The sequence below is a fragment of the Fukomys damarensis genome, unplaced genomic scaffold (genome assembly GCF_012274545.1).
Source record: "Fukomys damarensis isolate Sample0158 unplaced genomic scaffold, DMR_v1.0_HiC HiC_scaffold_24, whole genome shotgun sequence".
Taxonomy (NCBI): domain Eukaryota; kingdom Metazoa; phylum Chordata; class Mammalia; order Rodentia; family Bathyergidae; genus Fukomys; species Fukomys damarensis.
Genome location: NW_022900936.1, coordinates 3,329,155 through 3,346,498, shown reverse-complemented (window position 1 = coordinate 3,346,498; position 17,344 = coordinate 3,329,155).

Genomic DNA, 17,344 nt, shown 5'->3' with positions numbered 1-17,344 from the left:
GGGCTGCCGTCCCTATGAACTAGAAATTCCCTTCCACCCAGGGGTTCCCCTTCCAGGCCTCCTCCCCTCAGAGCGAAGGCGGAGGTCACAGTCACCCGTGTACGACCTGCTGACAGCAGCGCAGCTCACGGTAGCTGCCCATCAGCGGACGAACGGATAGGGAGCTGTGGAGCACTACTCTGCCACAAACAAGGATAAACTTGAGGCATTGGGGAGCATGGGTGCCCCTTGAGCCCACAGTGCTAAGTGAATCCAGCACCGAAGGTCAAATATCCAATGGTTTCCTCCAAAGCGGGGGCCCGGCACGGACTCTTGGTCCTTAGTTTTCAGAACGACTCTGGCCACAGAGCACCCCCCCACACTCCCCTTGGGAACCCGGCCTCAGTTGGGGCCACAGCCACCTGGCTCAGGGTCGTGTGGCCCCTGCTGTCACCAGGACTGTGCTGTCCCTGGCTGGGTCCCCTCTGGAAGGAAGCCGCTGTCACCCAGGCATCAAAATGACCCGGTGCCGGTGCTCGGGTTCTGGGGTTGGGTGACCATGTGGGACGGAGCCCTGTGGCCGCTGGGGCCCCTAGCACCAGGCCCATGGAGGTCCTGGAAGACACTGTGTCACCCCTCCCTGGGCAGAAAGGACCAGTGGGGGACAGGGGAGGCGGAGACAGAGGGGCAGACCAGGCTCATACTCTGGATGTGGCTGCTGGACGGGGAACTGAGGCTGGGCGCCCCCCACTCTTCCTGCCCTGTCTGCCTCTGCCAGGGCCTCACTGCCCCCATGCCCTGAGCCCGGCTCAGCCCGGGGACTCTGTGCCAGACCTTGCTGCCCTGCTCACAAGGACCAGGGGCACTGGTGGGCTGGTGGCCACCGTGGCAGGTGGCTGAGCTCCTGCCTGGAGGGTTCTGTCCTGTTCGGCTTGCTATTTATTTTTTTGCAATACTGGGGGTTACACCCAGGGCCTTCACACTGAGCTCTGTCCCCAGTCCTCTGTCTGTCTATCTATCTACATATCTATAAACAGGGGTGTTGCTAGGTTGGCCAGGCTGTGCTCAAACTTGGGGCCTGCCTGCTTCAGCCTCCCAGGAAGCTAGCACTACAGAGGTGTGAGCTGCCATGCTGGGTGCAGAGATTGTTTTTAAGCATAAGCTGATTTTGTTGTTTCCAGCTAACTATAGGACAAGCTGGAATGCATACCCACAGGCACGTGTCATAAGGACAGGCAGTTGCAGGTGGCAGTGGCTTCTGCAGGTCTTCGTGGGGGACAGCAGGTCCCAGGTGGCATGGGCTGTCCCTCTTGGGGTGGATGGGGCTCTGACCTCTCTTGCTCCATGGCAGTGGGGGAGGCAGACTCCATGTGACCTGGTCCTAGCCTGGGCATTGCTAGGAAACGGCTTCCTGCGGGCCCTGCCTGACTCGGCCTTCCTGTGCCTGCTCTCTGAGGTCCTTCCCTCCCTACACCCCTCTCCCACACAGCTCACAGCGGCAGCCTGGCCTGATTCCTCTCTCCCTTTTTTCCCTCCCATCCAGTTTCTCTGGAGGCTGCAGGTTATCCCCAAACCAGTCATTTTGTGGCAGCCTGAACTCTTAGGTGAACATAAAAACCCTGGATACTGGGACCTTCCTGGTCCGTGTGAATCCTGTCTCTGTGAGTGAGGGCTCTGAGAACTCTAGACAGACGGTGGAAAGGAAACTGCTGAGGGAAAGCTGGCTTAGCCTGGAGAGTCTCGGAACCAGAATGAATTCATTATTCCACTGCACCCGGAAAACCCCAACCCCACCCCGAAACCACTCCTGCAGCCTCCACCTGGCTCTGAGCACCTTGGGGTTCCCAGGCTGGGACCCCAGAATTTAAGCTAAAAGCAGCTCACTGCAGAGTCCTTGGGAAAGATGATTAATCTGGAATTCCCGCACTTCTGGGAAGGCCTGGTTTCACACTGCTTTGCCTCTGAAGCTCACCCCCCAGATTAACACCAAATCCCACTGTGTCTGGTGCGCAGGCTGAGCCGCCCCCAGCCCCCGAGGAGGTGGTCTCACTGCACCCCAGGTCAGGGCCCGAAGGAGGGAAGCTGGGCCAGTGTCACGTGGACACAGGGAAGGTGGGGCCACGACTGTCCCCAGCATCACAGCAGCCCCTTTCCCTGTTGCCCCTGGGACCCCCAGTGAGTCAGTGGCCCAGACAGAAGACTGCAGCCCCAGGACACCACATGGGTGTCCCGCAGGGGTGCAGCTGGGTGCATCTCTGCAGTGCTCTCCAGGCCGGGTCCCCTGCACCCACAGCTGTCCCTGGAGCTGGCCATCTGTCCTGTGTCTTCAGGGCGGGGTCTGACCCTGCACTTCCTAAGGTTTGAATTTGCCCAGTTGACGGACTGACCGTTCCTCAGGTGGCCTGAGGGGCAGAGTTTCGGTCTGCAGGACAAGGGACCACCGAGGAGGCGCCGTCACCCACACGGACGTGGTCACCACGTGGGCCGGGTGCTTAGAGACGGCCGAGCCCCTCAGGGAGGGGACCCTGAGCTCCCAGCACCCAAGCAAGGTGAGGATCTGAAGTCTCATGTTTTCATCACATTTTCTAAAATGTCAGTTGAATAGAGTACTAAATTCGTCTTCATTTTTCAGAGGTGAAAACTGAGGCTGGGAAGGGTGGAGTTAATCTTCTCAGGTCGCTCGGCCGTCACTGCCCCGAGACCCCAGCACTGCTCCCCGCTTCCGATTTGTGGCTCTGAGGCGGGGTCCCCTGTCTGTCTGAGGGCCGAGGCCTTGTTCTCTGGAGCCGGACCCACTGCGTTCCAGGAGGCCAGGGTCTCGAGGGTCCAAGCCTCGCTCTGTGTGGCAGTGCCAGCACCACTGGGCACCTGGGGTTAGAGCGCACAGCCGTCCTGGTGCCCACGGACCACCACCCACGCCCTTCTCGGACACCATGGGGCCCGGTGGCAGGTGAGGGCCGGACTGTGTCTCCATTTCTTTCTTTCTTTCTTTCCTTTTTTTGGTTTTTTTAGACAGGGTCTCACTGTGCAGTTGGGACTGACCTGGAATGCACTGTGTAGTGACCAGGCTGGTCTGGAACTCACAGGGATCCTCCTGCTTCAGTCTCCTGCGTGCTGGGATTACAGGCGTGTGCTGCCAAGCCAGGCTCGTGTCTTCATTTCTACCTCTACCCTCTCTGTGGGTTTTAGGGATGTCCCTGCAGCAAATGCTGAGACAAGGACAGGGCCTGGTCCTGCTGGTCACTGGTCCTGGGGACAGATGTAAGCACACCCACTCCTGCCCCTCGGCCCCTCCACCATGTTTCTCGGTGGCTTCAGACAGTAGCCATCCATTGAGCTTGGGCTCTCCCTGTGGCTCTCCTGTCCTGGCAGCCCCTGCCCATGTGACCCGGCAGCCCTGTGCTCCCCAGCTGCAGGTCGGCCTGCTGCAGGCTGAGCCCCAGCCAGGCCTCCCGTTCCCAGGGGCCGGCCCGGCTCTGTCCCTGGCCTGGGAGGCTCCACAGGGGCACAGGGTGCAGTGTGGTCTTGGGGAGCCCTGCTCTTGCTCTCCCCTCTCCCACTCCCCCTCCTGCCTCTCTGCAGATGAGGGCTGGATCTGGAGCCCGGGCTGCAGCCCCAGATCCCGGAGCCTTGTGCCCAGAAGGTGGGGACCTGGGGGGTGTGGAGCCGGTGCACCTGGGGCTTCAGACAGAGGGGGGCAGCTCTCCGTCCTCTGTCTCCTCAGGGAGGTCGGGCAGCATCCCTGCCTCCACAGGCCTGGCTAGCGGGTCTCCATCGCTCCAGGCTGCTATGACTGGCTCCGCAGGGCAGTGTTGCAAATGACCATCGTTTCTTCTCTCCCTTCCGCAGTTGAAAGTCTGAGGTCCAGGCCAGTCGGCAGGGCTCCTTGGGGCACTAACCCCACTTGGGGGGCCCCATCCTCCTGACCTATTGTGATCCCCCACAGGCCACCTCCCAACAGCCCACACTGGGTCAGAGTTTCAATGTGGGGACTCAGGAAGGGAACACAGGTGCCCAGCCGGCGCCTTGTTTCTATGGTTTCTGACCAACTCCCCACTGCGAGGCCGGTGTGCCCTGTTTATTCATGTTTCTATTGCTTGATGTTTGGATGGGTTCCAAGTTTTGGTAATTATGCATAAGATATTATCAATATTTACACACAAGTTTTTGTGGACACTGGTTTCTATTTATTTTGGGAAAATAGCTAAGAGTGGAATTACTGGGTCTCAGAGCTGGTAAATATTTAACCTTGTAAGAAGCTGCCAGAGTTTTCCAAAGTACGTGTGGAATTTTACGGTCCCAGCGCAGGGCCTAGGAGTCCTAGTGGTTCTATAGCTTTGCCAACATCTGAACCGTTGATCGGATCGATTTTAGGTCACGTGTCCGCTGACAGAATGGTCTCACTCTTCAGTTAGTGTACAGCACCCGCCTTAGCCTAATAAACCCTACTGCATCGTGACCCCACAGTGGGGCTCATCTGTGCGAGCTCAGGGCCTGCGTGGGTGTTTGTCTTCTCACAGGAAGTGTTTTCAACCTTTGGCCCCCGTTTCTGTTGGGACATCTGTCTTTTTAAACTTTATATCGTTTTATTTTATCACCAAGTTGTGGTGGCTTTTTTTTTGGTACCAGGGATAGAACACGGGTCCTTGTGATTGTGAGGCAGGCAGCAGAACCACTGAGCTAAATCCCCAGCCTTGTGGTGGCTTTTTAAAGGTCTGGGATGCAGTTCCTTCGTCAGGTGCGGATACACAAATGCTTTCCTCCATCTACCCACTGGGAGTTCTCTCAGCTGTTTCTAACCTCAGTGACGTCTAGCGCTTTCTCTATAGCCGAGGATTCTCTGCCTCCCGGAGAGAGGAGTTGAAGCCACCGTTACCTCCGCTGAGTCCTCCTCCCACTGTGAACTCAATCTGCATTCAGAAGGGGCTCTTTTTCCCGCGTGGGTCTCCTGCGCCCGCTCCATCTCTGTGTGACTTCGGCCTGCATTCAAGTGCTTTGGCGCTGCTGTCAGAAATCTCTAGGTCAGGAAAGTGAGGCTGGAGCTCCTGGAGGTTTCTTTGCTTTATTTTTTAGGATTTTCTACAAACATACCAAATCCTGTTGCCTGTGAATAAACAAATTTGCTTTCTTGCTTCTCAGTCAAAAGAATAAAGGGTTTTATTATTATTTTTAGCAAAAGCCTGGGTTGAGGTGGTGAGCAGTCACCCTAACCATTGTTCCTGGCTTTACGTTCAATTCTGTTTATATTTTGCCTTTGGTTACTCGGAAATTTCCTTACCATGTGTGTAGATAGATCTGGAGGAGGATCCTTTTTTTTTTTTTCCTGCTTATTTCATTTTGAAGCTCTTTAGTTTCTTGGCTCTAAAATTTGATATTTTTTACCATTTCAGAGGACTTCTGGGCACACCTTTTAAAATGCCACGTCATTTCCGCTGTTCTGTTGTCCTCTCCGGGCTTCCGGTCTGGTGCCCTGGATTTCTTCCCTCTGCCTTCCTGCCTCAGGCTTTCCCCTGGCTTGGCTTTGCTTTCTGGATAAGGTGTTTTGTTTGTTTGTTTGTTCTGTTCTGTGTTTTGGTTCTGGGGCTTGAGCGCAGGGTCCTCACGCTGAGCTGCACCCCGCACCCCTCTTTATTTTTTATTTCGAGACAGGGCCTCACTAAGTTGATGAGTTTCCCGGGCTGGGTTTAAACTTTCCGTTTTCCCACTTCAGCCTCCAGAGTGTCTTTCTTCAAAAGTGATGATTTTCCTGTTTTCTATTGTGTTTATCTTTTAACCTTCCATTTTGAAATAGTTCCAGACTTCCAAGAATGTCTGAAGGACAGGTGCAGAGTCCCTGTTTCCGGGGCCATTTTCCCTGCACCTGAGGTCTTCCTGCCCCTGACAGCCAGGAGCCAAGCGGGGAGACAGCTGCACGTTGCCTGGGGCCTCTGTGCACCCCCGCTGCGCCCCGAAGTCCCTCCTCCTGTGCAGAGCCCGCCACCCGCCGTCTCTGCCAGATGCCCTCCGTTGCTTTGGGGAGAGCTGGCCCATGATCCACTGTCCCTGTGCTCCCCGCCTGACCGTCACAGCCTCCGCAGGGAGGGACTGAAGGGTGCACACCCCTGTCTCCTTGCCTTTGCCCTACTCGTTTCAGCACCACGGACTGTTCTTGCCGGAATTGTTACTTCCGCGGAGACGCTTTCCCCGCCTGCCTCCCACACTTCCTCCGCGCGGGAGGAGGAGACTTCCCTCTCCCATGCTGTGGTCCCCCCATCCACCTCACTGTGCCCATCCATCCTTCCCTTCCGTCTTCCTCAAACCTGCACCATTGTCCTTCCGGGTTCCAGGATTCAAGCCTCTCCCTCCTTTCCTTGACTGGGAGGAAACACGCTTGCGTTTCAGAGTCCAGCACAGCCTCGGCTCAGAGCCCTGGGAGTGGAGCCTGCTCTCTGGGGCTCTTGCTACCACTGCCTGTGGGTGGAGGATTTTCTCTGTAAAACTATGCACTGTCCAGCTGTCCAGGAACTTTAATACTTTTTGTTTGGGTGATGTTTTTGAGACAGGGTCTCGCTGTGTCATCCAGGCTGGCCTTGAACTTGTGGCGATCCTCCTGCCTCAGCCTCCCCAGTGCTGGGATCACAGGCACCTGGCTACTTCAATGCTTTGAAGCCCAAGGTTGAAAACAAGCGGTCTAGAATGGCCTACTTTTTCTTTTTGTTTTGAATTTTCCCAGTCTCTCAGGGCACAAGGCACCCCCTCCAGTTCAGCTTCCTGTCTTCCACCACTGTCCTCGGTCTCCCCGTGTTTCCGGGGTCTCCGCCTGTCCCTCTGGGCACAGCTCAAGGCAGCAGCTTCCTTGGGGACCCCACACCCTACCCCGCTCCTGCCTGGGGCTCCTCGGAGACTTCCTGCCCCATCGGAGGAGATGGGCAGGGCCCCGGGACAACGAGGGGACGACACTGAGGGGGAGACTGGAAATACCCGTCCCATGGACTTTGCCACCAGGCTGGGATCCTGCAGTGCTGGAACGCAGGGTGTGTTTGCCTGGCTTGGTCCATAAAACGAGCCTGCTGTTCCCGCCTGCACACAGGCACGCAGAGACAGGAAGCTGGCGTTTTAAAGCATTGTAAACCAGCCTGGAGCTGAGGTGACCCTGAAGAAGCTGTTCCGCAGGATGTCACCGTGCTGTGGCCATACCCAGTCACCTAGGACAGGCCTGCATGGCTGCAGCTACTCCAGCCCTCTCTCCACCCTTCCTGGTCCTGACTCATCCCTGGGGATCCTGGGGCCACCAACATCCCCTCTCGGGGGTGGGGGGGCACCGCCTTTCTTGTCCCCCTGTCCCACCTCATCCTGTTGTGGGACAGCCCACCCTTGCTCCCCTTCTCCCTTGATTGTTTTCTGTGCCTCATTTATGCTGGCTTAGGGTCCTGAACCCTCATTCCCGCCCACGGTGGGACTGCGAGGGACAGCAGGGGAGCTGCTCCGGGCCCTGACAGGAGCAGGAGGACTGGCTGTGGCCGGTCCCCTAGGAGAGGCCTCACCAGAGCCACCAGGAAGCCAGGGCACGGTGCCTTGGGTGCAGGTCGCTGCCTGTTGGCTCTTGGTGTTTTTCCGGGAGCCCAACAGAGTTCCCCTGTGTCACCAAAGCCAAGGCAACCCAGGAGGAAGAGGGCACCACCCCCACCGGGCTGCAGGGCACTGCAGACCCAGGTCCCCAAGGCAACGGACTCAGCTTCCATCTTCCCAGGCGGAACAGCAGGGCTGAGCTGGCCCTGACCAGGACAGGCTTCTTCCTTCTGGCTGCACTCCTCACCGCCCTCCCTGCTGCCCTCCCAGGGCACAGGGCCGATCCAGGGAAGGTGAAAGTTGGACACAGAGCACAAGCAAAGCCCCTGCCTTCTCTCTGGGTGCCTTCAGTCCCTCAGCCTTAGAAGCCAGCTGTGCCTTCTCCTTGCTCTAGGACCAGCTTTCTGGGCCCAGGAAGAGGGTGGGCTCCTAATAGTTCTCACTCAAGTGTGAAAGACTGACAAAGATTATAGTAAGAACTCCCTCAGGACAGCATCCCCTGAGCATAGAAACCAGTCCCTGAATGAAACAAAACAGCAGGAAGCCATGGCTGGAAAGGCTGAATTTAATTCTTTCTTTTTTTTTTTTATACATGGGATCAAACTCTGGACCTTGCACTTGTGAGGCAGGTGGGTGGAACCACTGAGCTAAATCCCTGGCCCAGGCTGAATTTAATTCTGACCTTTAATTCTCTTAACATAAAAGAAGTGGATGGATCCCCCTTCCTGTGGCCTTACACTGGCCTGCTTCAGTTCTGGGGACACAGCTGTCCCCTCTGCCCCTCTGCGAGATTTAGGGTTGGGGTCTCCTGACAGCTGGGGGCTCAGCTCCGGGGACTCTGCTGCCTTCTACCCTTGGGGGCCAGGGTCGGGGTTCACGAAGCCTCAGGGAGTGACCGTGAGGCCTGTGTGTGCCCCAGCTGGGGTCAGGGGCATGGGCAGGGCAGGGCTGAGCACGGCAGGTGTGGCCCGGTCTCCCGGGGAGCGGCCGGCCTGCCTGGAGGCCAGCTCTGCCCATCTGGTCTGGCGTGGGGCAAACCGGCTCCCCACAGTGCAGCCCACAGAGCTGCTGAGAGGCCAGCGGGGAGGAGAGGCCAGTGAGGAGAGCGGGGTGCTGCCCTGGTCCCTGACGGCCGGGCCCATGGGCAGGACGGTGTGCGCTCACCCCGCTGCCCACAAGGGCCGGCGACACCCACATGCAGTTCGCCCCTGCTGCTACCCCGCGCCCTGCTTCTCCCCGCCGCCCCAGCAACCCGGCTCTTGGCGCCCTCCAGGGACTGGGGATGTAGTTCAGTGCGGAGACTCTCGGTCGAATCCCTAGTAGTGGAATAAAGAAAGGATGGCGATTACTTACTATAACTGGCGTCTCAACGTTACGTCCTCTAAGGCGTCAGCCATCCTTTCTCTTGCTCCCAACCTCTTTCACGTGGTCGCTGTGGGCGTCTTTCGTTTACTGCTCTTGAGGAAGAGACGAGATCCCAGCTGCTCCGGACACACGGGGGCTGCGTCCGCAGCGTCCCCGAGGTAGGGACGTCCGGGTTCCCCACCCCCGCTGGGGGTTCCTTTTGTCACCGCTTTGGGAACCAGGAGCAGGGCTTATCACGCCGTCCGCCCCGCCCACACCAGGCCCCGCCCGCCTCAAGCACCTCCCCGTAGGCAACGCCCTCCTACCCCTAGCCCTCCTTAGGCCTCGCCCCTCCATAGCGTGGTTGCGGGGGTAGCAGGGAACGTCTGTCCTGCCCCGCCCTGCTGGGTCCCCTTTTCCCTTCAGCACCACGAGTGGGGTTTGTCCCTAGTTTCTGCTCGCATCTGGTGGGGCAAGAGCGAGGGGAGCCTGGCACCCTACGCTCTCTGCCCTCTGCGCTGGTGGCAGAGTAGGCACAGGCATGGGGTGGCCAGGCACCCTCCCGCAGGCTCCGGGGCTCATCTGCCTGGCGTGGCCGCCTGCAGCCCAGAAAGCTGGGCCCCAGATCAGTCTGGGGTCCGCTGAGGGTGACCGGCTTCCACCCTGGCAGGGCAGAGGAGCGAAGAGAGAATCAATCACGGTGTTTGCCAAAGTCGATGCTTTTACTTCTGGTCCCAGTGCCAGATTGAAGTCACAGAACCACAGGGCACAAAACCGGTTCCACATCACAACCCACACAGAACACTGCACGGCTTTGGGGGTTCAATTCCTTCCATCGCAGACAGCGCCACTGTGAGTTTGTCAGTTTTTTATGAGTCACCCTGTCCATGAGTCCTGCTGGGAAAATGTCGCATTCAGTACGCCGCTGTGAGTGGCACCTCTTGCAGTTGTACAGTGTGCAATTTATTCCACCACCCATGGCAACCCTTGGTATGGACTTCTGTCCAGCCAGCCTAGCCCCGGACTGCTTAATCCTCCACACCCGGATGTATGCCACTGTGCCTGACTCAGGGACGAAGGAAGTAATTCTCGGGGGGCAGTCAGTTTGTAAATGTGGGAACTGGCAGAGGGATTGGAATGCAGTGCAAGTCTAGGGCTCTGAGTGAGATGCTCCACCCTCCGTTTGGCAGAGGGACCCCGGTCCACACCTGCCTAGATGTCCCCGACATTGTCCCCAGGGTCCCTGCACCCTGACAGCCCCTGCTGCATACTTTCGTGGTGTGAAGGCCCTGTCACCCTGACTTCTAACTCATGGGGCCAGGATTCCTGGTTCCTGGGTTTTGCTCTTTTTAGGATCCTAGCTGTTCAAACACGGATTTTCACTTTGTTGTTTTTCTGCAGGATTGCGGTGGCTTCTCTTTAATTTTTCCTTTCTTTTTTTTTGGCAGCACTGGGATTGAGCCCAGGGCCTGCACAGTGAGCAACAGCTCTGGCCCTTTTTTAAATGTTTTATTTTTGAGGCAGGGTCTTGCTAAGTCACTAAGTTGCCCAGAGTAGGCCGGAACATGCAGTCCTCCTCAGCCTCCCATCTGCCACATATGATTTCTGGAGGACACAGGGGTGAAGGAGGAATTAGCTCTTCTCCCTCCTTCTCTATGGCAGAAATTTTTACCATTTTTACAGCTGACAGTTTGTCCCCAGGAAGGAAAGACTTTTATGACCCGGAATGGAACCGTGCCTGCCCCTCTTTATAAGTTTTCTCGGGTTGTACCGAGAGCGACTGTCATGGCAGGGCTCACAGCCTTGCTCCATAAAACAGGCTCCCAGGAGTACCAGGTCCCCAGGACACACCTGTGTTTGGGCCTCAGGACGACGGAGGCTGGGTGTGGAGGCAGAGGCCGGGTGGGACCCCACTGGGTGAGGGGGCTCCCCTGCTCCTGGGGTGGTTAGGGTGAGGTGCAGGTCACCTCCGGCAGGGACTTTAATTAAGGCAGAGACTGAGGTTTTGGGGACTCGCTGCTGTGCTCCCCACCGGGGCCTGGTCTGGTTCCTGTGCCCCAAAGGTGTGATTTACACAGTTGCTGTGGCTGGCTTGGGTTCAGTGGGCCCAGGAGTCCCGAGGGCGGCCTGGCATCAGGGTGGCCCCAAAAGCTCAGCAGCGGGGGCTCCTGGGGACTTCCATGAAAGGCTCTTGAGCTACCCCCAGCTGTGGCTCCCTGGAGGTCCCTCCTGGCCTTCTCAAGGGAGACAAGGGAGCACAGTGTCCCTCTCAGAGACAGCCAGCTGGTTTGAAATGAAATCACATCTGGTAGCAAACACATTTTAATTTCCCTTGCTAAATCCTGTGACAAATAATGAAAACAAAACCACTCACTTGGGAACTAAGTTAATCAAATGCCAAAAAAGTGAGAGGCGAGAGGGGTCTGCTGTGTGACTGAAGGTACAGGGCTCCCGGGCCCCACACGAGGTCCCCACACACTCCTTGGATTCCAGGCACCTGTGGCGGTCAGTCTTGATGGTCAACCTGCTTGGCTTGATCGGTGCACAGAGATGAGTAAAGCAGACTTTGGGGCGTGTCTGGGCCGGTGATGGGTGTGTCCTTGGGGACCGTGTCTGGTCTCTTGCGCCTTCCTCTCTGGTGCTCTTCCTTGATCTCTACTTCCTGGTCGCCATGAACTGAGCAGTTTTCCTCCACCAGGCCCTTCTGCCATGATGTTCCTGTGCTGGAGGCAGTGGACCATGGACTGAATTTCCTGAAACCGTGAGCCCAGTGAATCACCTCTGTCCTCACACTGTGGGTGTCACACGTCTTGTCCCTCCTTGGGGAAGTGACCAACACAGCCCTGAACCTGGGACGGAGAAGCCACCGCTCAGTGCTCTCTTCCCCTTCCTGGCTTGGAGACTTCCCAGCCCACGGCAAATCCCCAAGGGAGAAGATGATGACCAGGCCTCTGCCTGGCCAAGCTCTGCCAGGCTCCTGAGCCTTCCTGCTGGGCCATCTGTGACCCTCCCCGTGAAACTCAGTTTCAGCAAGAAGCCTATTGGGGGGTTAGGCAGGATCCCCCTTGCCTGAGTGACTTTCCACCACTCCCCCTGCAGCCACACATCTGGAGTTCAGCCTGACCTCCCCTCCCACCAGGAAGCTGCACCACCTGGTCTGTACCCCTTTTTTTTTGCATTACTGGGGATCGAACCCAGAGCCTCCACTTGGAGCCCCAGCCCCAGCCCCCTTTAATATTTAAATTTGAGACACACCCTCTCTAAGTAGCTGGGTTGCCCAGGCGGGGTTCGCACTTGCAATCGTCCTGCCTCAGCCTCCCTGAGAGCTGGGGTTACAGGTGTGTGACTCGGTGCCTGGCACCTACCCTGGTCTTGATGGTCCTGAATCCCTCCCGTGCTTTGACAAGGGTCAGAGAATCGCTTTTTCTCTAGCCACAGGCAGCAGGTGTCACGGTCCTGCCCTTCTGGAAAGCAGGAAGACCGGAAGCGTTTGCAGCTGTGCCTGTGCCCTAAGGGCCTGTGCCACACGTCCATGCCTCACCGCCCTGACCTAGGGAGCCGTTTGTCCGCAGCGCCCAGGATGAGGCGCTCCGGAAGCTTCCAGCAGTCTGCAGGGTGCAGAGACCCGCGCTGTGCCGGGGAGCCTGGGGTGTTGCTGGGACGAGCTGGCATGGGGCACAGCACGGCGATGGCAGTGTTAATCCTGGAGGAGAAGACCAATGTCCCCTGAATGTGGCTCAGGGGAGCAAACTCCACCGCAGCCTGGGAGGGGCTGGTGTCAGTCAGGGCTCGGTCCCTACTGCTGCCCATTGCACCGTCCGTCCATCCCTCCGCCTTGAGGCGGGGTTGACGAGGGATGAGCCAGGTCACCTGGGCAGGAAGTCAGCGGCTTGGTGTCCGGATCTTGGAGCCCTGGGCTCCATTTTGGCTGCGCTTTGCTGTGCTCATGTGGGGCTGGGCCAGCATGGGTCAGAAGCGAGGTTATGCAGGAGGCATGTCCTGGAAATAATAGCAGCGGCAGAACTAGTGCCAGTTCTCGTACTAAGCGGGCATTTCGTGGGTGCCAGCTTTCTCCTGACCAACATGCCTGAGTGCATGTCACGCTCACTGCCTCCCCGACGGGCTTCACAAGTACGAACCTGGGCTGAGGTGTGTGGCTCGGTGGCAGAGCCCCTGCCTAGCATGGGTGAGGCCTTGGGTTCAATCCCCAGCACTGGAAAAAAGGGAAACCGAGGTACAGAGAGGTTGAGTGACTTCTATCCTCACCAGTTGCCCATGAGATGGGCAATTCTTAGGGAACAAAGCAAGAATCACAGGCTCCTCTGTTCGTGCCTTGGGGTGGTCTCCGATGGAGCCAGCTGGAGCTCAGAGTCTAGGGAGAACCACCTCAAATTCTGCGAGGAGCTGCAGGACAGCTGGTCTACCCAGGTCTGGCTGGAGCTGCCAGCGCCCCAGGGACGCCTCTGACTCTGGGAAGTGTCTGTCCGTGGTTATGGAACAGCAGGGTGAAGGGCCCACTGGGCCTGAGCCTCACCAGTGAGCTTCACTGAGCAGAGCTCTGCTGTGGACCCCGAGGCCACAGGGAGCCAGTACTAGGTCTAAGAAGACATTGCTGCAGGCAAGCAGAGCCTGTAGCCCCACCCAAGGGCACTCTTACCCTCACCGGGAAGCAGGAAGCTGTGCACACAGGAGAGAGCGTCCCCAGTCTGTCCCGCCCGAGCACTGGCCACAGGAAGGGCCCTGAGGGCAGAGCTAGGCTCAAGCAGTGGTCCTGTCATTAGCGCAGGGCAACCAGAACACTCCTCCTCCGCCCAACTTTACAAGAGGAACTAGCAGGGCAAGGCACCTGGGTCCCCTCCACCATCGGGAACCGGGGTGCTGGGGATGGTGGGAATTACGGCCAGGCCTGGAGCCAGCCTGGAGGTGGTCTGTCCACCTCAGGAAGAGGATGACACACGGCCGGCAGAGGGCGAGGGAAGGGAGTGGACAGGGTTTCCTCCTCCATCACCTTTGTTCCCGCCATCCCTGCACCTGCTTCCTCTGGGTTTGGAGCAGAGGGCTGGGAGGACCAGGGGTCCCTGGGAGAGGGTGGGCCCTTGGGGTCAGGGTCTCTCCCCCAGCCCCGTGCCGGCTCTGCCCATCCCTGCTCTGTGACGTCGCCTGGGCCAGGCTGTCTCTGAACGGGAAATCTGTGCACCTGTCTTGCAGGAGACAGTGTAAACCTGGCGAGGGAAGGTGCAGAGTCCAACAACAGGGCATTGTTATTTTTACAGAGACCTGTGGAGCCTTGGAGACAGCCTCAGAACCTGCCCAAGCACAAGAACAACACCACTAGGACTACTTCCCCCTCTGAATGGGGCACCTGCTGGGAGCCCAGTAGGATGAGGTCCTTGCCTTCCCAGCAGCAGCTGCAGCCCCAGGACTTGTCCCTCCCCCTGCCCCGGGGACTGCCCTGGCCAGGAACAGACTCTCTGTCCCCTGCCTCTTCAAGGACCCCAGTTCCTTCCCTCCTTCCGACTAGGCGCAGTGGTGGGAAACCCGGAGCTGGGGAAGCACAGAACACTCCTCCCCATCTTTTAACTTTAATAGTAATGAAGGAATTAATATTTCCTTTCAGCTCGCTATGCATTTCAGGATGGCCTTGAACTCACTGTGTAACTCCTGCTGGCTTTGAACTCACGGCGGTCCTCATGCCCCAGCATAATTTTTATTTTGGTCGTAAGTTTTATGCTGGGAGTGCACAGGTGTTCCCAGCACACATGGAGGTTTTCTGCACATTCCTGCAGGAGTTTCTAAGCACATCAGAAACATTTCCTCAGGGTGCACACGTAGGAGTGGAATTTCTGCATGAAACGCGTGTGTTTTCTTAACAATACTGCACAATGCTGAAAAGCTCTGTGATGTGGTCAGGGCTCCCTGGCCCTGACCCCTGTGGATCCAGTGCTGGCCAATTCACAGCATTATTGCCAATCTGGTGTGCAGCAAAGTGACTTGCATTTTACTATGACAAAAATATATATTATGTAAAACTTAATACCTCACACCCCCCAGCATCTCGAGGCCACGGGCCTGGCAGAACGGAGCAGCAGCCTTTTCAAGACATAGCTACGGCCCCAGTGAGGTGATGACAGCTCGCTGGGCTGGGCCCCGAGCCGCCGAGGGCTGTGTGTGCTCTGAATCGGGTCCAGTGCCCGACGCTGTTTCTCCCAAAGCCGCGTCCAGGGCCCAGGACTCAGGGGACTCGATTATCAGGCAGTGACTCCCCGGGGAAATTTCTTCCTGTTCTTGTGGCTTTGCGCTTTGCTGGCCTAGAAGTATTCATTCCACCAGAAGGAAAGTTTCTGCAAAGAGACAGAACCGAGATCCATGAACCCAGAATTGAAGACGGGCACCTGGGCATCTCTCGTCTCTGACTCTGCAGCACAGCAGAGCTGCTGGCTGGGGCCCTCTTCCAGATCACCACGGGGAGTGACCACCACCCCTCCGTGGAGGTAAAGAGGGCTGGAGAGTTGAGGGAGGGAGCCCGGCTCACGTCGCCATGACTGTGAGCTGAGCTGCAGGCAGAGGGCACCGAGACATCAGTGGGAGGAAGCAGCTCTGGGCACAGAACCGGGACCCGTGTGTGACTAATCACCGTGCACGTTTATTCCTGTTTTGTTCTGAACACAATACTCGTGCTTCTTTTCTTTCCTCTCTGCTCCCTTACCAGGTAACATAAGATGCGCAGACTTCATGTCACGTACTGAGCATGGTCCACTCAACACCATGGCCTCTAAGCATTGGGCCGTCAAGGGGAGGCGAAAGTGTCACTCAGGGACTTCACCTGCTCCTGCAGAGAGGCGTGCGGAACTCTGCAGAATCTCAGCCTCCTCACCGCGCGCCTTTCCAGACGACGCACAGCTTCCAGAGGAGGCCAGCTTGGGGGGACTCCAGAGGGCTTGCTTTACAGATCCAGTGGATGGGTGTGGGGCGCTGTTACTCCCAGATGCGTCTGCAGGAAGGGGGTCTGCGTGCGCACAGCCCTCCCGATGTGAGCCAGCGCCGTCTGCCAAGGGTGGCACCAGAGTGGAGGTGGAGGAGGCTGGGTCCGCCCTTGGCCTCTGCCAGGCTGGTCCTCTTCTGCCTGCAGCTCTCTGGCCCTCCGGCCCTCAGGTGTTTCCGGAGCCATAGGCAGGTGCTATGGCTTGAGGTGTTTGAGCCTCACCCCAGGTCGTCCTACGGCAGATTGTGGGAGCTGTCACCTCCAGAAGTGTGAGTGATTCTGCTAAATCTCCTCCGTGTCTCCTGCTAATTCTGCTTCTGGGGAGAACTGGGTACTGATGTCCAGGGAAGGTGGAAGCTGGGAGTGCCCAGTGGACAGCACCTGCTGCCGGGTGCACAGGTGGACGCGAGGGGTCACTTCCAGAAGGCCCAGGACACCCTGTGAGACCGGAAGCGGTGATCTGTCCCCAAGCACACCCAGACCTGCCCCCACCCAAGACTGCCCCTGCAGGTCTTCTGCTCAGCCCTGGGACTGAAAGACGGGACAGGAGGGCTGCTGCGGTCGGGGACAGCCAGTCCCCTGTCCTGGCTGCTAAGAGCTTCCCAAGAAGAGAGCCAAAGAAGGGGAGGGAAGGAGGAGCCCAGGAAGAGACCCGCCGGCCGGCAGCCAGCCGGGAGCCATGCAGAGGGCTGAGGCGTTGCCAGCTCCTATCTGTTTTAAGGTCACTTGTGTTCATTTGTGAGGGGACACTGCCCTTCCCCCTATCTTCCGGGCCTCTGCACTGGTCTGTGAATTGAAGTGACACACGGCTGAGGAAAATCACTGTGATGTGTGAGTGCCTGGACAGAGCCCCTCAGATCTGCAAGGCTCAAACAGCCAGACACTGGGGGCTAGCAGAGCACACCCAGCGGCAGAGAGGGACAGTGAGCACGTGGGTTTGTGCCCATGGGAGGCGGGTAGGGGCGGGAAGGCCCCCGATGGAGGCCCAGGTGACAAAAGCACCAGGGAGCAGCTGGCCTCCGGTGGGGACAGCCAGCTCCCGATGCTCCGTGTGCCCTGGGACTCTCTGAATGGCCACTCTGATCTCCTGCAGCATGTTTGGCGTTGGGGTGCATCCTGACCATCCCCCTAGGGTCGCACCTGCAGAGCCTCCAAGGAGGGAGGAGCTTTCTGGACCCAGGCGTCTCCCACTCTCCTGCCCGCCCCCCCCCGCCCGGTCCAGCCTCCTAGGAGGGAGGACAGACCTGGAGACCCAAGGCTCAGCGAATGGGGGGCGCCCTGGCTGGCCTGGGGTCCTCACATGGAGGCCACCTGAGCCCTATGGGCTCTTGCGGGGACTCCAAGAGCTCCTGGGTCGCCTCCTGGCACAGCGCGGCCCCAGCCTGCGTACTGCGCGGAAGCTCCGGCCGGGGCACCTGGGGAGGAGCCCGAGTCCTTGGGTCCAGAACTGCGTCTTCCCGGGGCTGCCTGCCAGGGCCTCCGCCCACCGCC